The sequence below is a fragment of the Emydura macquarii genome, unplaced genomic scaffold (assembly GCF_026122565.2).
Source record: "Emydura macquarii macquarii isolate MOO-44397 ecotype Brisbane River unplaced genomic scaffold, CSIRO-AGI_Emac_v2 contig_2676, whole genome shotgun sequence".
Classification (NCBI taxonomy): Eukaryota; Metazoa; Chordata; order Testudines; family Chelidae; genus Emydura; species Emydura macquarii.
This window is the reverse complement of record NW_027132813.1, coordinates 46,294,061-46,317,659: the sequence shown is the minus strand read 5'-3', so window position 1 is coordinate 46,317,659 and position 23,599 is coordinate 46,294,061. Positions and strand designations below refer to the sequence as shown.

At 42.3% G+C, this 23,599-nt stretch overlaps 1 protein-coding gene across 1 annotated transcript in view; it reads left to right on the top strand.

The window, feature by feature from the left end:
• Nucleotides 1-402: 402 nt before the first annotated feature.
• Nucleotides 403-23,599, top strand: part of PLCB4 (phospholipase C beta 4) — a 318,726-nt gene continuing 295,529 nt past the window's right edge. The window contains exon 1 of the mRNA XM_067565311.1: nt 403-527. The gene's annotated coding sequence lies outside the window, so the exon portion shown is untranslated. The remainder of the gene's footprint in view (nt 528-23,599) is intronic.

Here is a 23,599-nt window from a genome sequence, read left to right as displayed (position 1 = left end):
ACAGATATGCTCCCCTCCCCGGGGCTCCCGCTGCCTCTGCACTTGTCACGCGCTGGCTCGGTGGATGCAGCGGGGCGGCGAGGGGAAGGGAGGCGAGCTGTCCTCCCAGGAGAGAGCCGCGCTCTGCGGAGCCCGACCCCGCCGCGTTCCCCCCCCCCCCGCTCCCTGCGTGTGCACGCGCCGCCTGCCGGGCTGGGGGTAGAGGAGGGGAGGGCGCAGCCCCGAGGAAGGACAAGCCGCAGCCACGCGCCCGCCGCGCGGCCAGTGCCGAGCTCCAGTCTCGCGCGCGCGCGCCCGCCCTTCCCCTGGAACCTGGTGTCTCGCGCCTGCCCGGAGCAGAAGGGCGGGATGGGGGGGGAGGGTGCAAAATAAGGAGCCACGGAGCGCGGAAGCCAGCCGCCCGCTCCCCCTCCCTCCCTTCTCGGCTCAGCCCCAGCACATCCTGTGCACAGGGGGCCGGGCTGGCGCTGGGGCTGCTCTGCCCTCCCCTCTTCCCCGGCTCCGGAATCCTCCCGGCTGCAGCTGATGTAAGGCAAGGGGGGGGGCGGATGGTGGGAGTGGGGCTTGCGAAGGGAGCACCGTGCCTGGGCAAAGGGGGGTGGAGGAGGATGCGGTGCAAACATTAGCTGCGTTTCCTGGTGAGCAGCACCACATATACACACACGCGCGCACACCCTCTCGGGGAGTTCTGGAGTGGGCAGCAGCAGGGCACAGGAGCGAGAGGCGAAGGGGACAGGTAGGGGGAAAGAGGCTCCGGTGTGCGGCCCTGGGCAGGGGGAGCCGGGCGAGGGCTTCGCACCGCCTGCCCCGCGCTGGTGCGTGTGTGTGTCTGCCTCTCTCTTGCACCTCTGCGGCTGCCCGTCGCGGCGAGCCCAAGGCAGAAGGGGGAATCCTCCTTCCCCCGCCTCGGTCCTTGCCTCTCACTTGGTCCCTGCGCGGTGGGATTAGGGTTGGGGTTGAAGCGGCGCTGAGTGAATGTGTGTGAGTGTAGAAGGGAGAGGGGGGCAAAATCCTGCATTTATTTATGCTTTGCTCTTTGACTCTTGTTGCAATCTGCAGAAAGCCCTTCCTCCGGTGATATTGAAATGATTAGTTATTAGTTATGATCCTTTTTCCACCGGCCATGCATAGCCTTGGGTTTCTGGCTGGCCATACAAAGTAGGCAGAATTAGGACATCTTTACCAGCCCAAACTCGCAGTTTGAAATGATCATGCCACTTGCTGCACAAGTCAAGGATTTTTTTAAAAAAAAAAATTCAATTCTGCTTCTTCTTTTCATCTTTACTGCCAGCTGAGCAGATCACTTTATAATGTGCATCTGGATTGTGTCAATGCAGTGGGGTGTGTGACAAATGTGTCTCTTTTAGCCAAGAGTAACTTTCTTTGGAACAATGAGAGCCTACCTTTGCAGGTTTTTTATGTTCAATACAAATAGAGAGCATTACTACATAGAATACCTATGTGAATGTGTGTGTGCATGTATGCATTAGTGCTATGTGTGTGCGTCAAAGTCTAATTGACATAAATGTATCAAAATCATATTTTTGTAATGTAACTTTTAAACCGAGGTGTTGTGTAAGGTTGCCATTTTGCTAGCAATACCTGGTGTATTAGGTTTTGAATTATGTACACTTAGACACCTGTTACTGAATCCTGTTTATCCTTGTCTGTTATTGTTATCCAACCTTAGTCATCTTTTTTTATCTCTGAAAATAAAATACAAATATGGTTCTTCTCAAAATGATGCTATGCTGGTATGCAGTAGGAACTGGAGAGACTAATGGGTATCTCAATTAGGTAATATTTTTTCCAAAGAGAGTAATTCTAGAAAGTAGCAGAAAAAAAAATCTTTATCTCAGTGGTAGATTTATGCTGCATGCAAAGGTGTGTGGGGTACAACTTTAAAACAATCGGCAGAGGCTATGCTAAATGATTTATAGTCCAGATGACTTTACTTTGTTTTTGTAAGTAATGTGTACAGCATGTTTGCTTAATAGTATAATGTTGTTTGGTACTTGCTGAACTTTTCTTTGAAAGTGTAAAATTACAGGATTTATGATTAATAATCTGAGGTGGTATCAATTGTACAGAAAAATAAAACAATCCCTAATTATACCAAAGAATAGAATGGTGTAATTACGCATAGACAATCATCATGTTATGTAATCTTATTTGAGTAGTGTGTTACGTGTGTACCAAGGCGAGATATATTATTTATTTGAAGGGATTTTCTGTAAATTAACTTCTAAAGGTATAACATTCATTGTGTTCAGAGTCTTCTTCCTAGTCACAAGTACCTAATTAGGTCTTAATACCACAGAAGGGTTACTATTATACAGAGCTGTGCATTTTTGTGTAATACAGAGACAGTTTATAAATATTAATTGGAAACACAGACTCATCCTTTCTGTTAATGATAATTTAATAATGTAATTAAAATAAATTCCAAAATAGCAAGATTAATTACCATTTACAATGAGATTTTAGATATGGCCATCCAATTCTTGGAAGGAATAAAATAATCGGGGAATATAAAATAGTACGCATTTCAGGCATGGAAACTTTTTCACAACTGCTAATATCACGCTGCCTGCAAATAGCAGTTTTGATTCTTCTTTTGATGATATCATTAAACATCCAGTATTCATCTAAAAGTCAAACCTCTGATGAAAATAGAACTCTACAAGTAGCTGTCAAAACAGAATTTTAAGGCTTGATTTGATCATTAGGTATGGATTCACATCTGGTGGAGTAACAATGCGTTTTATTTTATAGCTGCACGCCCACACACAAGAGCTTTGTTCTAAAACAGAATTTTTTTATGCAGTGAATTTAAAAATAAAATGCATAATATATTCTATAAGCTATATTTTTCTGATTTTTTTTGTGAACAGGGAAGAAAGCACCTAGAGGGAAAAGAGATAAAGACAGAAGAAAGGGTAAAGAGATAAATTCCATCCTGGCTTCCCTTACAAATGCAGGAAATACAAACCAATTTGCTGTGTATCTCATTGTTATATACCACCCAAAGTCCAGTCACTGGCTGTACTTTCTGCTTCCATCTTTTTTAAATAAATGACCAGTTCTTTTGACCTGATGAACACTGCTGACTTCTGTTGCTGACTTTGGCCATTTGTTCCTGTAATGTCTGGCATTTAGAGCTCTGCCATGAGTCTGTCAAATCCATTTTCATTGTACTTATTCATAACAGAAATACTAAGACAGTTTCTTGTTTAATGTACCTTAAATATTTGGTATTGCTTTTATAGGCAGTGATGACTTTATTTTAAAATCAGATTTAAATACACTATATTGCACACTCTTGTAGATGTGATTTCCATTATTCTCATGATTATTCACTTTGTTTCAATATTTCCTTTGAATTAGCTCAGCATTTTTTGTACTCTTGTATCTTCATGATTAGTTCTCATTTGTGGTTTTACCTTATGAATTATATTCCATTCTCATTCATCATTTGCAGAATAACTAATTCTGATCATTTTAGTTTAAATGTTTAGTTGTTGAAACTGTGCTGTGCTAAAGATGAAGCCAACCATCTTACATATGAGTGCCTATCTAAGAAAAACAGTTCCTCATTCGTCTTAGGAAGACTATGGCTTTCTCCATATTTTTAAGTATCTGTCCTACAGTATTCTGGGACTTGTTGGAAAATGTGGTATAAATCAAATTTCCTAAGTCATAAAATTACGGAATGCTTCAAACTGGTTGATTGTTAGTAGAAACCATTATCAAAAGTTGCACAAAGCAGCATTTCTGATTGGGCTAATCAATAGTAAAAGATTAGTTCCACCCTCAGATTAAATGGGTGGATTGTACCACTGTGACCACGTGGAGAAAGAGTGAGATGTTATGGGCTCTGCTGCCAGCGTATGTTGCTGACAGCTGGCAATATATCTCATTCTCCACTGTTGCAACGACTGGCACTAATAAGATGCCACAACACCTACAAAAGATCAGTTCCTGGATGAAGAACAACTGGCTCAGATTCAACCTAGGTAAGATCAGAGTCATGATGGATGTCGGGGAGGGGACCCCTTTGAAGAGCTAGCCAGGACTCTGACCCTTCCTTTCTTTTGAAGGCTTACAGCTCTCATTCAAAGTGGTGCAAAGTCTCAGGTCCTTTTTGACTCATTACTGAACTTGGATGAGCCGGTAGCATCGAAGACTGAAAATCGCATATGCACGTCTAACTTGCTAGGAACCTTAACCCCTTCTTTGTGGATAGAGATGTAGCCCCAGGGAGCCATGCTTTTGTCACTTTCAGGCTGCATTACTGTAATTTGCTGTGTCTGAACCTGAGTGTGAAAACAGTGCACAGGTTTCAGCTGGCACAAAATGCGGCTGCCTGCCTGCTCCATGCTTCTGTCTGCACTGGCTCCCAGTCCTTTTATCCATGGCCATTCTAGTCTTTGATCCTAATCTTGAAGCAATTAATGGACCATGTCCCAACTATGTCAGAGACCCCCATCACCATCTACAAACCACAGAAACAGGTGCATTCCTGTGGGACAATGCAGATTACAAAGCCCAGAGTGAAGTGCATGAGACTGGGGATGAAGGAATCTCAGCTGAGGGTATCTGTTTGTCGAAAAACTTTGAGATGAGATGAATCCAGAATTTGACTTTCTTTAGAAAATGCTGGAAAATCGTCCTCTCTGATAAATCTTTGACTCCATAACCAGAACAGCACTTGCAGCAACAACTGTTCCCCTTTCCTTGCCCTTCCTCTTATCCCTTCTAAAAAAGAGACTACCCAAAGCAGAGCATTTTTTAATAACCCAAAAAGGGAGAAGAAACACCAGAGATTCCATAACACCCATTAGGGATTATTATAGCCCCTATTGCCAGTCTATTTTATATGGAAGGTGTTGAGCATCTACAGTGGTGAGTGGCAATACCAAACCATAAACTAGGATAGTTTGATGCCATTTCTTTTGTGTTTTCTGAAAATGGAGGCCAGCTCTCACGCGCTCCCCGGCAAGAACAGTTTCTTTTGGAACTTTAGAAAAACAGTTGGTAGGCACCTGAGGCAAGATGGTGGAGGGTGTTCTGCCATTCAGTCTTGTAGAGAGCCCAAGTCTGAAATCAGCATCTGATGGAATTTTTGCTGCAATGGTCAAGTACCCAGCCCCAATCCCTGAAGAAGCCTTTATGTGCAGTACTTGAAGATAGTGTGCCACTAGGTGGAGGAGTGTATTTGGGACTGTGTGCTGTGCTAAGCCCCTATGTTGTAGCACCATGAGAAGGAAATCTGCTTCCTGTGCAGACTGATTACCCTTGTGGAAGCTGAGTACCTTGCATAGTTCAGTTGCATCAACTGTTAGTTGATGTATTGATAGACGAGCTGCTGGTATGAAAAGTTTTTTTTTCTGACCATTTGGTGATGGGATTATACTCGTTATTTTTATGCATATGTGTGCATGTGAGAATATGTACATACCTGTGTAATCTAAAGATATTTAGATACACAAACACACATACACGCACGCGCACTCTCTCTTTAATGTATGTATTAGAGAGACAACGTGGATGAAGCAATATCTTTTATTGGACCAACTACTTTGTATTGGTCATTAACCTGGATAAGCACTGCTACCAGCCTGAAATCTAGCTTGTGTGTGTTCAATAAATACATTTCTGGAAAAGGAAGCCTATGCACAATTTGAAGATCAAACAGTCTGCTCTTAAATGCTCATTCTTCTTCAGCTCCCTCTTCCATTTATTTCCTCACCAAAAGGTATACGAATCATTGGTAAAGCAGGGGATTGTTTTATATATATGAAGCCTCTCATTTGTATTCCAATTCTCTTTTTCACAATCCTGTAAAGAGTGGAATGGTTGTGAAGAAGGAGAGCGAGGGACAGTCCAATGAGGGAATTCTGAGCAGGAGAGGTTAGGATAATGAAGGGAGTCCGGGTGGCATTTTCCCTTAAGCATTCAGTAAAAAGCTCCTTGTGGAAGTGTTTGGTTTCCCATTCCCATTTCTCTTTTTTCTGGAAATAGTCCTGTGTGGTTACTCTTTGCCTGCTTGAATATGCTTTGTGTCTCAAGCCTCTTTTTTTCCTTTTTCCGTCTTGAATTTGCACATGTGCAGAAATATGAAGAGTGACTCTGAGCACCTGTCCAGAGATGGGTCTTCCCCTGCTCTTCTTATGCTTAGTTCAGGAAGTTTTCCATGCTCTGTATCCAATACATCTGCCCCCATGTCTACTCTGGGACATCTCTATGCTGGAGTGGCCACCAAAATGAAAAACAGGAAGAGAAAGAGTTTCTAAGAGTTTCAATAGCCTGTCCATCCCTTGAAATACATGGAGTACAATAAAAGTAACAATTTTAGTTCAAGTTTAAAATTCCAGTACCCTCTTGCAAGTCTTTTCTTTTCTTAGACCAGAGATGGTAAGGACATATATTACATACAATTTACACACAATACTTATAAGAATTGAAGATTAATGCCATAATGGGAGGAAGGAAGAGGGATCATGAAGTAGTCACCATAACTGGACCCTTGAAAACACCTCTGTGGAGGGTCCCATCAAAGAAAGAAAAGCAGTTTTTGAGAGAGTAAGGGGAAAAGACATAAACTTGCAGTAGAGCTGTTTGCGCAAAGAATAGTGGAGGATCAGATCCATGAAAGGAGAGGCTGTGTGATCCTCTCTGATGGTGGAGGGAAATGTATGTTGCCCCAAAAGTTGATTGCAAGGCAGTAGGGGGACTGCTGGATGAGAGCTTTTTTTCATATAGAATTCTAGAGGATTAGTGCTAAGGGCTAAGATTAATTGGCCTCTCTGGTGGGGGTAGAGAACTGCTCTGTATGTCTGAGAGCAGTGAGAAACAGTGTAATTATTTCAGCCTACTTCATGGCCTGTGTTATTTGTGCATCACTTGGCTAGCAGAATATGCCTAGGAATGTTTTTCATGCATTAAATGACAAGACAGAAAGGATGAAATGTGATAGCAGGTATATCAGAACAGCTTGCAAATTAGGTGCTGCAACTTGGCATATGAGCTGATAGATGCAAGCTAATGTAAATACTTTGGCCTTAGTGCTCAGTATGTAATTTCTTGCAGTAAAGATCTCACATGTGTGCGTATGTTGCAGATGCTGTGTAATTCTTGGAAACACCTCCCCCCCCCACCCCCGTAGTACGTCTGCCATTTTGAGTCTGTTCATATGGTGTGGTCAGCCCCATTGATTGGTGTGCTTCTGCCTTAAAGATGAAAATTGTGGGTCCTTTTTTGGATGGGGAGCGGAATATGATGCTGGAGAATAATTGGGGATCCAAAGGGTCGCAGGCTAGGGAGGGCCCTTGGTAGTTGCTTTTTGTGCTGATGAGGTGGAAAAGGGAAGGGACTAGTGGAGCTGGGAGAGAGGTGGATATTTCACCACTCATGCAGGTAGCTATAAAAACCCAGGAAGCAATTCCCACAACTCCAGAGCTGCGAAATCACCCCTGCTAATACATTTTACAATAAAAAACCCTACATTTTTGCTGTAAGGGAGCCACTGATTTCTCCACCTTCATCTGAAATGGTTCAGCTCCTGTCTCCAGATCCAGGGAATCTGGCACTATGTCTGGCATATCTGAGTCTGTCTCCTCCTCCCACTGTTTTCTCTGCTGCATCTTCCCTGTCCCTCACTAATGCAATGCCTGGTGCCTCTATGTTGTCTACAGATGCGTCAGGCAGGGAAGAGAGGGTGAATCTTGAGGGTTTGTTCCAGTTCATCACAAAAGAGGCAAATTTTCTGAGCTGGACTGATTGCTGTTGTCTTTATACACAGACCTCCAGCCTCTTTACCCTCTTTCAGCACTGGATATTGCCTATCATTATGCCACCCTCAGTTGGTCTCTCTCTGCCACCTGGTCACACACTGAAGAATTGCATATAACTGAATTCAGCTGCTCCTGGAACCCTTCTATTCCCAGATAGATACCAGAGCCTGCACATCTGCCTCGGGCCAGCTGGCAATGGTCTCATAAAATGGTCTCCTTTTGAGACATGCTGGTGATAGAATCACATTAATTTGCAAAAGTAGAAGTTATTTACTATGAAAACAGCATGCAGCTAAGCTACATGGTTTGTGCGATGATAGTTGCACATGTAAATGGCTTCTGGCTAAGAGCAGACTCCCACAGTGGAATGCACACTACAACCTAGTCAGGGAACGGGAGGAGTATTTGCGTCTTTGGAGCTATTACAGAAACTATCTGCATCTATGCTGGCATCGTACTGGTGGAGACTGGCATAGTGGAGAAGCACATGGTGGTTAACTTTGAAACAAGTCTTAATTCAAGTGGTGGTGCAGCATGGGGTAACTTCTGTGTTTGGGCACAAGTTGTTGTATAGATGTGCTGGGGGAAGAGCCTCATGGTTAGCACACCTCATTTCTCTACTGCTGCCAAAGCTTTTGGCTATGTTTACATTAAGTAAGAGACCCTCCCTGACCTTCCTGTGCTAGTGTTGAAAATAGTTTAGCTGCTTGTGTAGATGAGACAAAACCATTTTCAGCAGTGTCGCAGAAAGAGTGACAGAGACCTGCAGATCACTCTTGCCTCTATAGGTATTGTTGCTGCCATTTCTTCTTGCCTCTGAATTTTGGGAAACTTGCATTGTGCTGCCCATGTTGTATGTAATATGCAGCTAAAGCAAAAGATCTAAGTTTGCATTGCTGTTAGTCTGGCATCTCTTGCAAGCAGTAAGTTCATTTAGAAGAAGCCTGTACTAAGAAATTGAACCCCGCAAGAGTAACTTTCTGTAGTCAGGGTAGGCTTGGAAGTCCTATGTTTTGCTGTTGAGGGTCTTGGTCTACACTGTGATAAAAGATCTGCAGCATGGGATGGTGAAGGGTCTGAGAGTCCTGGCTCCAGCCTGAGCCTGAACGTCTGCAGTGCAATTTTTAGACCCATAACCGAAGCCCAAGTCAGCTGACTCGTGCTCTTAGTGCCACGGTTTGTTTATCTCAGTGTACACGTTAGACAACTGATTTCCATTTCACTGCTGCTTCTCCATTTCACATGCCTAGCCTTCCCCTGGCCTGTGGCTTCAGAATATGAGTTTTTAAGTGACAATGAGGACATTCCACCAGGTTACTTTATTCAGTCGTGAATTTTTTTTCTGCCTTTCAGATAAGTGGTGATTTCAGAGCTTTATTGGATTTTATTACTGCCTTTCAGATACATGGTGATTTCAGAGCTTCGTTGTTACAATTTTTTCTTTGTGTAGGTCCCTACCATCATTCCTACTACAGGCAACAAGAGTTGGTTGTGTAAGAGAAGGGCTTCATTTATAAATTTGGGACTCTACAAAGCAAAGTAAAAGTTGATAATTGCAATAGCTCTATGCCATGCAAGCATGTAGATTTTTAATATGGAAATTCTTAGAATCATAGATGAGGGTTGGAAGGGACCTCAGGAGATCATCTAGTCCAACCCCATGCTCAAAGCAGGACCAACCCCAACTAAATCATCCGAGCCAGGGCTTTGTCAAGCCAGGTATTAAAAACCTCTAAGGATGGAGATTCCTCCATCTCCCTAGGTAAACCATTCCAGTGCTTCACCACCCTCCTAGTGAAAAAGCTTTTCCTAATATCCACGTAGACCTTCTGCACTGCAACTTGAGACCATTGCTTCTTGTTCTGTCATCCGCCACCATTGAGAACAGCCTAGCTCCATCTTTCTTTGAACCTCCCTTCAGGTAGTTGAAGGCTGCTATCAGATCCCTTCTCACTCTTCTCTTCTGCAGACTAAATAAGCCCAGTTCCCTCAGACTCTCCTCATAAGTCATGTGCCTCAGCCCCCTAATCATTTTCGTTACTCTTCGCTGGACTATCTCAATTTGTCCACATCCTTTCTGTTGTGGGGGGCCCAAAACTGGACACAGTACTCCAGATGTGACCTTACAAGTTAATAATCACTCTCCTTGATCTCCTAGCAATACTCCTACTAATGCAGCCCAATATGCTGTTAGCCTTCTTTGCCATAAGGGCACACTGCTGACTCATTTCAGCTTCTTGTCCACTGTAACCCCCTGATCCTTTTCTGCAGAACTACTGCTAGCCAGTCGGTCCCCAGTCTGTAGCAGTGCATGGGATTCTTCTATCTTAAGTGTAGGACTCTGCACTTGTCCTTGTTAAACCTCATCAGATTTCTTTTGGCCCAATCCTCCAATTTGTCTAGGTCACTCTGTATCCTATCCCTACCATCCAGTGTATCTACCACTACTCGCAGCTTAGTGTCATCCATGAACTTGCTGAGGGTGCAATCGACCCCATCATTCAGATAATTAATGAAGATGTTGATCAAAACTGGCCCCAGCACCAACCCCTGGGGCACTCTGCTTGATACCAGCTGCTAACTAGACATTGAGCCGTTGATCACCATCCATTGAAGCCGATGATCTAGCCAACTTTCTATCCACCTTATTGTCCATTTATCCAACCCATATTTCTTTAACTTACTGGCAAGAATACTGTGAGAGACTGTATCAAAAGCTTTGCTAAAGTCAAGGTATATCTTGTCCAGTGCTTTCCCCATATCTATAGAAAGAGTCATCTCATCATAGAAGGCAATCAAGTTGGTGAGGCGTGACTTGCCCTTGGTGAATCCATGCTGACTGTTACCAATCACCTTCTCCTCCTCCAAGTGCTTCAAAATGGATTCCTTGAGGACCCCTCCCCATGATTTTTCCATGGACTGAAGTGAGGCTGACTGGTCTGTAGTTCGCTGAATCCTCCTTCCTTTTTTTGAAGATGGGCACTATATTTGCCTTTTTCCAATCATCCGGGATCTCCTCCGATCGCCATGACTTTCAAAGATAATGGCCAATGGCTCTGCAATCACATCAGTCAGTTCCCTCAGCACCCTCGGATACATTGCATCTAGCTCCATGGACTTGTGCATGTCCAGCTTTTTTAAATAGTCCTGAACCTGTTCTTTCACCAGTGAGGGCTACTCACCTTCTCCCCAAAATGTGCTGTCTAGTGCAGTAGTCTGGGACCAGAACTTGTCTGTAAAGACAGAGGCAAAAAAAGCATTGAATACGTCTGCTTTTTCCAAATCATCTGTCACTAGATTGTCTGTCATTCTGTAAGGGGCCCACACTTTTCCTAATCTTCCTCTTGTTGGTAACATACTTGTAGAAACTCTTCTTGTCCCACTTCACGTCCCTTGCTAACTGCAACTCCAATTGTGCTTTGCCCTTCCTGATTTCACTCCTGCATGCTCAAGCAGTATTTTTATACTCCTCCCTAGTCATCTGTCCAAGCTTCCACTTCTTGTAAGCTTCCTTTTTGTGAAGCTTACAAGATTTCAAATCTTGTAAATCAAAGATTTCTCTGTTAAGCTAGGCTGGTTGCCTGCTATATTTGCTATTCTTTCTGCACATTGGGATTGTTTGTTCCTCAATAAGGTTTCTTTAAAATACAGCCAGCTCTCCTGGACTCCTTTCCCCCTCATATTAACCAACCAGAGGATCCTGCCCATCAGTTCCCCGAGGGAGTAAAAGTCTGCTTTTCTGAAGTCCAGGGTCTGTATTCTGTTGCTCTCCTTTCTTACTTTTGTCAGGATCCTGAACTCAACCATCTCATGGTCACTATTACCCAGGTTGCAATCCACTTCTACTTCCCCTATCAATTCTTCCCTGTTTGTGAGTAGCAGATCCAGAGGAGCACAGCCACCCCTTAATTGGTTCTTGCTGAATTTTAAAACAAATGTTTTGGGGAAATGTGTGTGTGTGAGTAGTTTTGACTTTGTATGAATTAGGTTAATATTAAAAAAACAGGTGAAACCTTGTTGCTGGCAGGAATGATGGTCTTTTTAAAAAATGATCTGTGTAACACTTAAACATCAAAATCACTTGAATTAATTTGTCAGGGAATATGTGCACTGATTTGTGCCTCTTTGCTTTGGCTGTGCCTTTCCTAGAAAGAAGCCAGGGTTTCCCCAAAGTCTTAGAGTCCCATCACATTTTCATTTCTGTTCCTATTCAAGCCACCTCTATACGAGTCTATGACTCTGCTCACTTCTGATTTATCCTCTGGTAAACCCAAAATAAAAAACCGAAACAGAATATTATGAAAATTACAAATTTATCTCACTTTTGGGATGTATTGTATATAGAAACCATCTGTTGGCTTATCTGGTTTACTAAAATCATGAGAAAACTCTAGTAGCTTTAAAGTAATCATTTGAAATGATTTATTTTAGTGACTAATCTTCAATGACTCTAGTACTATGTATTGTAGGAACAGGCAACGAAAATCTGGAAAACTGCTTTTCATATTCAAAGGCAGCAATGACTTCAGATACGCAGGGGATGATATTGCTGATTTAAGTGTTAGTTTATACAGATTTTAAAAGTTGGCTGCCTCCCATTTTAATTTAGTTTGGGAATGTTCTTATGCACTTGCAGAGAAACTTTCATTTAATACTTTATGTTCTTCATAATGGGGTTGTTTTCCTTACAAAAATCATTTTAATAGAACAAAATGTAATAAAGATTTTGAGTCATGCAAAATTACCTTGGCATTTCTTTAGCCTTAGTTTTTGGGTTATTTTCTATTTCCATTTTCTTACTAAAGTTTGATGTTTAAAAAGGTTTACTCCTGCCTTTTATCAGTATTTAAATTTAAATACCATAGATGACCTGCATGAGGAATTTGAATATTTTTATCAGTTAATTGGATATAGCAAAGGGATTGGTTCAGACAATTTGTGATGAAAATCTGTGGACCTTTCTTAGTGGAAAAAGGGGAGAGAATTATCTGAATATGAGATACCAGTTTTTGCTAATAGGTGTAGGGTTTTGGTATTTGTTAGGCAAAGCATAATAAGAGCCGAATTCACAAAACTTTTAGGTGCCATTTCCACGTCTTTTTTGTATCCAAAAAGGAAGAGTTTACATGGTGATGATTTCTATTCTAAAACTGCATAGCTTTTGTAATCCATAAAACTCGAAAAGCAATGGCTAATGGACTGGCTCAGTTAATTTTTTTTCCAGATGTTTGCAAACCTGCCAAGCAGGTGGAGTGGGATGAAAATAATTGATTCTTTGGTTTTTAAGAAGTGCATTACAAATGCTTAAAGAAATAAATTCAATTGTCAGTTAATTAAAAAAATATTAATGAATCATTCCTTAAAGGCGACTGGAAGGTGGATCAAATATCCCAACTCGTATACCATCAGTGCTTTTTTTATATTGTAGGACTTAAACCATGTTTGGCTTACAAGAGGCAGTACATATTATGCTGAACTGAGCAACCCAGAAGTCCGATTCGTATGTAGCACTTTTTCATGAATAAAGCCCTGTTTTAACAGTACAATTTGGCTGTATATGATCAACAATATCTGTTAGCATATTCTACTTTTGTTACATTCATGTAACCTCAACCTCAGCTGTCTAGTTGGTAGCCTAATGCTGAGGGCAGAATTTGGCCCTGACATGTACAACTTTAAACCATGGCATGCCTGCTCTATGAAGATTGGAACTTCTCTGAGATTCTGCCCTTTGATTTATGTTTATTTATTTATTTGTATCACGATGTGGGTTGGATTTCTGCATCTGCGCTTCTGTCAGACATGGTCATTTAGTCCCAAACTTTCAAAAGTGCCCATGAAATTTGGCTGCCTCTTGGGTTTTTTTGTTTGTTTTTGTTTTGTTATGGATTTCTAACTGGGGGCATTTGGGGCTTGTTTTCTATTCCTGACTGTTCTGCTAACTCATTCTGGGCTAGATTGTGAGATGACAATCAGCCCTGAGTAATCGGCAGCGTGATGTGGCACTGTCCCTGGAGCATCTAGGGAAGGAGATTGTGATCCGGTTCATCTGCTGCTCTGGGAGGCAGTAAACTGCCCCTGTGTTTGTTTATACCCAGAGCAGTGTATGCTGCCTGATGTGCCAGGGCAGCTATGCCTCCTGACCTGTTGGGGGTAGAGCCAAGTTTCCGTCCATTGCCTGCCCTGTTCCGTCCCCTCTTGCTCACTTGTGTCGGGGTGAGGTGAGGGCATAGTGGCTTTGTGGAGCTTCTCTCAACTTCTGTGCTGTTACCTATGTTTATGCTGCTCTGCTAGCTAGTCCACAGTATGGTCCTGTGTGAACTTGGATCAATCACTAAGTCCCTCTGTGCCTCAGGCTTCCCATCTGTAAAATGAGTATAAGGACACTTACTTACCTCATCAGATTTTGGTGAGGCTTGGTTAATGCTTATCTGAAAAGTGCTTTGACATTCTCACATGAAAAGAGCTATTGTATGTACATACTATTTTATATGTGTATAATAAGTGCCGCTAATAACTAAGCAGCTGTTTATGATACACAGCAGCATTGCACAAGAATGTAGGACAGGGAATGAAAAAAGGGAACTGTATTCAGTAGAAAAAGTAGAAGATACTAAATTGCCTACCTCAATATTAGACATGATGAAGGAAAACCAACTTGATTCTTGCAAAAAGTGCCATGAGACATTCAGTGATCACAAATAGCTAGGACATTTTTCTTGCATCTCTTCTGAAAGATAATGCCTCCAACAACACAGTGACTTTAACACCTTAGTAGAGTATTTGTTTAGAAATGACTAAGAGGCAAAGTATCATCTATTCATTAAATCACCAGTACCTTTGTTTCCCTTTGGGGGCTCCACACTCAAGAATTGACTGAGTCAACTGTTCTTAGCTCGTGAGACCTGGTGAGATAAGTCTTTAGGCTGTGGAGATGAAATGCTTCATTTTATCTTTTGATCTTGTGTCTTGCAGAAAGCAGTGTACTGTATTTTGACAGCTCCCTATTGGCTATACATCCAAGGAGACTCACATTATTCCTTCTAAAGTCAAATGTAATTTACATTTACTCAGTTAAATTAAGATCCACCTATTTCTGACAGTAACATAGAGCTAACCTGTGTATTTGCTAAAAACACCCATTATCAAACAAACAATATCCCAGAATATGTGATTGACTATCACAGACTCACAGTTTGTGCATCTAGAGAAGCATTTTATTTTTTAAGGTTGGGGAGAAGATACTGAATTTGTAAATCCTAACTTTAAACACTGAAGCTAATGAAATTGCCTGAAAATCCATAACTTAATTCAAATTTCAAAGGTCTATAGTGTGATCTGAGGGCAGAATATGGCCCAGCATAACTATAGTTACCTAATACCAGAATCCGTACAGTTATCTTGCTTAGAAAATGTAATGTTTTGTGACACTAGCGGTATAGGAGCCCAGCTTGAAAACAATTTTATATCCTGTTTGATAGTGTTTTAACAATTGTAGGGTCCAGTTCTTTTCTTCAATCTACTGCACATTTGCAGAAATTGCTGCTTATCTTGGCTGCTTCCTTTATGTTCCAAATAAGGATTTGCACTTATGGCTACAGTTGGCTTAGGTTAAACACAGTTTTAAAAAAGCCATGTTCTAGCCAAAAAGAGAGTCTCTTTATGTTAATGTACCAACACTTGTCTGATCCTTGAGAGTGGTGGAAATGAAGGCTGTTTGTGCTACCAAATGATGTGATGCACAGCAGCCTTCTTAAAGGTGAGACGATCAAGGAAATGGATGCACATACTTGTAGCATATCTCTTCAAATATTTGCTAAAGTACAGGCACAATGTAAACATCAGAATTTAGGAATGCTAGGAGAGGATGGAATCATCCCTTGTGGATTCTCATTCCATATTCTGAATGGTAAGATCTCGGGGGCAAGTTCTATTTGTGTGTTATGTATTATGTATCACCTAGAACAATGGGACCCCTACTCCTTTTTTTTTTTTTTTTTGGTCTTTAGGTACTACTGAAATAAAGGTAATAAATACATTGTTTTAAAGCTTAGGAGAGCTACCACATATTCTGTGCAAGTTAAAAGAAAACAGTACCTATATTGTTCAGATCAGCAAGTGGAAACTTCTAAAAATAAGCAGCTCACAGCATGAATAACACAATTGGGTATCTTGAAATTCCAGGCATCTGGGATTTGTTTTTCAGCACTGTATGGGTTATAGGACTTTATGGCCACGTATGTTAGCAAAGTGAAAGGAATCCTATTAAACTTTTCATTGACTGTGATATGCAAATTCAAATATACTAACTCAGGGCCATGAGCAATACCACATCTGGGCAAATTATCTGGAGTGCAGCATAACTTATGGGATGAGACATTGCCTAAACTAGTTGAACTAACGTTTTACATGCTACTAAAGGCCCCTACTGGTTTCCTTCATTAGGAAACCAACCTAATTTTGGTTTGACTTATGGTCCAGTAATAGCAGAGTTACATTATCTTTGGATTTTGGAAATATCGTCTGGGATATTGCATTTATGGAGCAGTCAAATGTTTTGCGACTCTGGGCTTTTGGCACACATGTAAATGTGCTTCACGCAGTGTTAGTTCTAGCTCTGAGGATTCCCTTTGTAAACTTTCAAGTTGGAACATTACTCAGGAGCACATTCATTCTGTTTGGCAACAGTAACGAGACAGCTTGAAGAAGTATTACATTCTTAAAGGGACAACATCCGCTTGAAATAAAGTCTATGTAAACAACGAGTTAAAATACCCTACAATATTGAATCTGCCACTGAATCCCCCTGCCAATTTTGGGTGCTTTACAGTTACATTTTTCTACTTTTTAAGAATGGTATTTCTCTTCCCTGTTGTGTGAAAGACCCACAAAAATGCTGCATACTGATTAAATAACTACACAGGGGAAACAGTACAACTGACCGGCACAAAATGCAGTCAAGATAAACAAAGTAGAGAAAATAGATTTTTTTTTCTCAAAGCCCTTTCAGCTACCATAAAGATATGTGCTCTTTGCTATTTCTTTATATTGTTGTAATGCCTAGAAGCCCCGATCAAGGATTAAAGCCCCTTTTTGTTAGGCACTGGACACACATGGGTACTCTTTGCCTCAAAGAACTTACAGACTAAATATAGGGTAAGGCAACAAGTGGATACTTCTGATGGACAGAGAGCAAAAGGGAACAATGAGACAATCAGAAGAGTAATAAGGAGCAATCACAGCAAACAAGCTGCCTGCCCACTGTGAACAATTTTCAGACAGGAATGTGATTTTTAAGTTGATGGTATCCCTAGGTACAGGTCTAGCTATTGGCTGGAAACTGACTGGAGCAGGCTACCTTAAAATAATTGTTGTTTGAATGAGGTCTGCAGGATCAAGCCCAGGACGTTTGCACAGTGAGGATCTGCTGCAGAGATGTGTAACACCCAGTTCCGTTTGCTGAGCAAATAAGAAATTAAACTGATGTCTCTTGCTTTGCTTGTTCATAGGGATCAGCAGACAATGAGACAATCTGGCCGGATAGACCTGACCTGAAGATTTTATTTCGAGAGATAACTTCAGAGTTTTAAGAAGGTGTTGTGCTTACAGTTTAATACTTAAACATTTAAACACATGTTAAATTTTTAATATACATTAAGATTCTTCCTCTGAATTTCAACCCAGCAATAATATAGGAACACTGTTTCGTTACTTACCTTGAACTATCCATATTGTTAGATCCCAGTAATGGTAGTTTTAGCAGGTTGACCACTGCCAGGTTCAGAAATAGCCATTGTAATAGAACAAAATTATTTTGAAACACATTTGTATGGTTTATTCACGGTGAGAATTGCTTTTTTGCATGTCAGACTGCTGACCAAAGCAAAATGTGTTTACTTTGAACTGGATATATATATTCTGGGTGAAAAAAACATGTTCTCTTAGATTATGTATGGAAATAAAAGAAAAATAGTTTGGTTTAACCCGGTTGTAATGGAATTTCAACTTTGTGTAGGATCCATTTAAATAAAAGCTTTTGGCAGTTATGTCTTGCAATGGATATTGTAAAGTACTATCACTTAGAGCCAGACTCTCACATGAAATCAAGCCTTTGTCAAGGATGTGGAGGGGAGACAACTCACATATATTAAACTAAATTTTCCTGCTCAGCTTTGTACTGAATCCCCTTTGCCGTTGTTTGAATAAATATTTGTTTGAATAAAACTTCCTTCCACCGGCTCCTCTGGGATCCTACAGTGAAGTCATAATTCTGTGCTGTAACATTCTTTTGGCATGAAAATTATTATAAATTCACCATTGTTTCTTCACTGTGTGATCTTATAAGAGGCCAGGAGGAAGCAAGCCAGACAAGCACAAGAAGCTTTAGTAATTAGCAAATATAATTAAAAAAAAGTGAAAGCCGAATTAATTTTTTTGATACATTTGAAAATGTTCACCAGCACTAAAGCTTCTCTGCATGAAAATGCCTAATATGGTCATATGTATACTTTAGTGTGACCAGATAGCAAGTGTGAAAAATCAGGACTGGAGGGGGGAGTAACAGACACCTATATAAGAAAAAGCCATAAATATCAGGACTGTCCCTATAAAATTGGGACATCTGATCACCCTCGTATACTTCCAGTTATATGAGAGTACAGAAAGGCACAGGTATTCCATAAAGGTTCTTCTGTTCAGTATGACTGTATAGTGCTGTGTCTCCTGTCTGATAAATGTCATTTAAAAGCCCATGAAAGATTAAAAGGGAAAAATAATGCTGTTTACCTTCTCTTTCACTGTCACTACTAGATAGAGGGTAGGGGAAATGGAAAGTTTAGATCAGATCATGTCATGTTCCAGTTGCTGGTATGAATCGAGATGAACATTCAGTCTTTGGAACATCTCAAACAGAACTACTGAGGGGTGATAAGAATATTACCCAGTGCATGGTGAGTTTTCTCTGGAGACCCTATAGGTACTGCACTTTATTTCAGTGCTGTGAACTTCTTTCAGCAAGGGACAGATCCAACCCCCCACTTCAGTAGCTGCAGAGAAGCCTTGTGCTACTGGTGTGGTTCCATTGGACTAAGGCTAGCTAGTAGGCTGAAGTAACCCTATGCAGAACCGGGTCAGATTAAACTTTTGTGGGCCCAGCGTGAAACACATTTGTGGGCCCCCCATGGGGGCCATCGGGCATGGCGGGGCAGGAAAGGAGGTTCAGTCCCCAGAGCAAGGGGCCGGCCAGGCCCATTGGGGCATGGGGTGTGGAGACTGGTCCTCAGAGTGAGGGGCTGGTGGCAATAGGGCATGGTGCGAGGGGGAGCTGAGGCTCTTGCACATGGGCACCCTGATCTCACTTTGGAGGTGGTGGGCATGAGCAGGGCCAGCTGCAGCAGGACCAGGACCAGCAGGCCCTCCGCCAGGGCTGACCATTCTGGGGACAGCAGGCCCAGCTGGGCAGAGATGGTATCAACCGCGGCTGCCCCAGGGCAGTAGGCACCGCCAGCGGCTGCAAACAGGGCACCCTCCCCTGTTGTTGTGGAGTCTTTCCCCAGCTCCTGCCTCCTGCGGGGACCCCGGGTCTGGTGGGCTGGGGCGTGCCCTCCGCTCTGGCACTACTCCCTAGGCGGCGTGCTGGGGCCCGGGTGGCGCTCAGCTCCCAGTGCCGGGAGAAGATTGGCAGCCATCCCTGCACTGCGCATGACCCGCCTCTGGGGGATAGCGTGGCACTCAGCCCCAGCCGTCACGCTGCCCCCATGTGCTGGGCTCCATGGCTGCAGGCAGCCACCTGCAGCGAAGGGGGAAGGGGAGAGCTGCAGCGATCTGGGCGGGTGGGCAGGGCATCAGGCCGCTGCCCCCCGGCTGTGTTCTATCACCCTGGCACTCGCTGCAGCCACCACCGCCCTTACAGCTGGTGCAGGCGGAGTGGAGCCCCAGCTACTTTAGCTTCTTCCGAGTGCGGACTCAGCGCGACGGTGCCATTGGCGCCATAGTAAACCTGATACTGATGCAGAATGGCTGTGCATCCTGGAGGGAGGATTCTTTCCCTTCCTGTCATTTTAGCTCCCAGCCCGCCCACATCTCCCCAACGCCTGACCTGGTTAGTCAGGTTGGGCATTAGGATCTGGATTTGCCCCAAAGTGACTGTTTGCTTCAAATGCGTTATGAGTCACCTTAACTTCACTCGTGGCTGTGTTGTAGTTTTTCATAAAAATATTGAATTTCGTTGGCTGAAGAAGAATTAAAGTGTTTACCCCTAAATGAGCTGGGATTCTTTGTTGTGCTCACAAGTGATGGTTGGTGTGTTACCTAACTCTCTTTTTCAATGACTAATTTCATAGATTTTTAATTGCAGTTCATAGGATAGTTTTGGTTGTATAGAACTACTACAGATACCATGTAAAAATAATCATTTTTTTAAAATGTGCTATTAGCAAATGTAAACAGAATATTTTATCTGCTCTTGTACTAGTTGGTGCCCATCTGTGTAGCCTTAATACAGTGTGTAAGAAGAATAATTGACATATGGTTAGAATATAAGGGAAAACAGAGAGAATAGTGCATTCCCATAGTTCTTACGCCTGCAGACAAAAGAGCCTTTATCTTATTCATTATTTTTACCTTTATTTACCTTAATTGTCTGAATATACGTCCTTGGAAAATTTTAGAAATAAAACGATAACATGTATTTCTGAGGTATGTTGAAAGTTTATTAGGATCAGAGTTTGTGGTATCTCAATGTTGTTCATTTTACACAAAAGAGGATCTTATTTATTGCCTGCTTTGAATTATTGTATTTTGAGTGATAAAAATAATCCATTTATTTTAGAAAAAAATATTAGAAATCCATTAGACAGTAATGTTTTGCTTACAAACAGGGCATTAAAAAGGATGCAATTGCAGTCTGTCTTCTTTTCAGTAAGAATAATCCTAAAATTCCAGCCCATCTGGAGATCCATTAAAAATCCTTTTTCCTGTGGAACTAATCTGGATGTGCCATGCAACCAGTCCAAAACTATATAGATATCCGGAGTAGCTTTTGTTTTTCAAATTGGTCATGTGCATCCTGATCCTACACTGAGAAATATGCAAGCACAGGAGATGTGCATGTGCTAAGTTAATTGCAGAATCGGTGCCAACCTGTCCAAATGGCATTACCCACAGGCTGTACAAATTTTGTACTGGTAAGGCAATTTGATTACTTCACACAATATGCCTGAACAAAAATGTCCTTTGCACAGCAATGAGTGGTTTATGAAAGTGGAGTTTTTTATTGATTCCATCATTCAATTCCTTTTGGCAAAGACAGACCAAAATTCAGTGTTTTAATGTCAGTTTGGAATAACCACTCCTAAACTGGTGCTGCAGAGGTAGAAAGCTACCGTCTGGACAAGGAAATATAAAAAAAGGTCTTGTCATGGAGAATAACTTCAACCATCATGTCATTTATCATCTACCCTGTGTCATTTGATTGGGGCTCTGTTAAATGGGAAAATATGATCAAAATCCTTGCAAGGGATGCAAGTTGTCTGTTCAGTGCATGATTTTTAGTGTCTAGCAAAGTTATGAATTTAAGCTCCCAGGCTTGACTTTTGAAAATGTGGGGCAGGTTTCCTTTGGGGATGAGGACTGATAGGTCAGATATAGAGTGATCACTTTGTGAAAAGTGTTCACCCACAGGCGACAGGGTTTTTGTGTGTGTGTCTTTTATCATTTTCCTGTGTGAGTTCATTTGAAAGTGTAGTGATTGTCTGTCAGGTTCCCCTATAGTTGTTATTGGGGTATTTACTGCACTGGATGAGGTACATCACATGTTGTGATAGGCATGTGTAGGATCCATGGATCTTGAAAGGTGTGTTGTGTGTGGAGTTGATCATTGTAGCAGTGGAGAGATGTCTGCAGGTTTTGCATCTATTGCTCTGACAGGGTCTGGTGCATACCGAGTACGTGGGTCCTGGTGTGTGGAGAGCTTGCTTCTGATGATGAGCTTGGGGAGTTGTTTGAAGGCCAGAAGTGGAGATTCAGCAAAGATTTCTGTCAGGATGCGGTCCCATTGAGCATGGGTTGACCTGCTCCACTATAGAAATAAAACCCCCACTGACCGTACACCCCTAGCTGTCACCTTCTACTTCCCACTAGAACCTATACAGGGTATCATCAAACCTTTATAATCTTGGTGCATTGCCAGTAACAGAGGTTGTTCAGGCCAAATTGTGTACTCGGCTACTATCAAGTGTCTCTGGTTTTGACCTCTTCAGATGTGAGGATCAGGAGGCAAAGAAGTGTTTGGGGTTACGCAAGTGTGTGTGACTTTCTCCCCTCGGTCAGATGCTACATTTTGCTTCTTGGAGGGTAACCAGAGCTCAGGCCACCAATGATATCCAGCTTGATGCTCTGATAAGTAAGATTTGTGGTGGGGGCTTTTCATTTTTGGGGTGGGCAAAGACATGGCTGAGTCTCTGGGTTAATACCTGAAATATTCCAAGTGACTCAAGTCATGCAGGACTTTGAACAGGAGGAAGTCATTGAGATATGTGTGTAGATTGTGCCACAGATGAGAGACCAATGTTCCCGGCAACCCTCCATTCCAGGAAGGGGCTGAAGTTTCTCAAAAGCTGCATATAAAATTGAAGAGATCAGCTTTGTTAATGGAGTAAGCACCGCTATAGGCAAAATCTGGCAGTGTGTCCATTCTTTGATAAGCATTGGTAAGAGGCAGAATGCTGACTTAACGTTGTTTTGCTGGGGGAGCTTTCCTGCTCACAAGCCTTGTACCAGCCGGCACCACCTTATCAAAGAATTAGCAGTAGACACAGCGTATCTTGGGTCAGTAAGATCATTAACGGAGAAATGGGAAAGGGAAGGGTCTCTGAATCTGATGAAAATTGTCTTGGCCGTTTTGGAGACATTGACCGTTTATATACCCAAGTGTAGGTATGGGAAAGGACTGGCAGTATGACCTGCCAGTTCTTTTATTTTTGCCTGTGTGATATGGGACCTTGCCGTAGCTGATTTTTAGGGTTACGTGTGGTTTCCGTGATATCTGCAGCCCTCATTAATGTCCTAAAGCTGCAACTTCCCATAGATGTTGTTAAGCTTTTCTGACCATGTTATCCCAAAGAAACTCTGTCAAGAAGGCGAGGCCATCTGGAGTAGGTCCTCTGTAGCTTTAAGTGACCAGGATGTGACCTATCTTTCCCTCCTCGGTCTGCTGTGGGTCCAACCTTTCTGTTTCTGAAACAATCCCTCCTGCTTTTCCACAGATCATGGGCCCAGTGTGCAGTGCTGCACAGTACCATCATGGGATTAGTTCTGCAATATGCCATGTGATCCATTTGCAAGGCCTGCTAAGTCAACCTCCCTTCATCATTCAGCTCCAGAGGTGCTGAGATGGATAGGCTTCTATCAGTTGGCTTAAATGTAATGGGTCTGGTCATGATTTCCAGCTAGTGGTGGTTGGCTGTTTGCTTCGAGAGCCTTAGATGGGCTACTGGCTGTCTGAGCATAGGAGCCTTCATAATTCAGCTAGATAATGCTATGTGTTGCGATAGATTGAGAGAAATATATTTAATGAGGCACAATGTGTGCTCTGTCTTCATGTCATTAATTGGCAAAGCATTGTGATTCACTAGATTGGGACTTAGGAGAGCTGGGTTCTGGTCCCAGGTCCGATACTGACCTGCTGCAGGATCTTGGGCAAGTCCCTTTATCTCTCTCTCTGGTTTTCTCATTTAGATTGCATGCTTTTTGGGGGAGAGACTGTCTCTTACTATGTGTTGGGACAGCGAGTAGCACAATGGGGC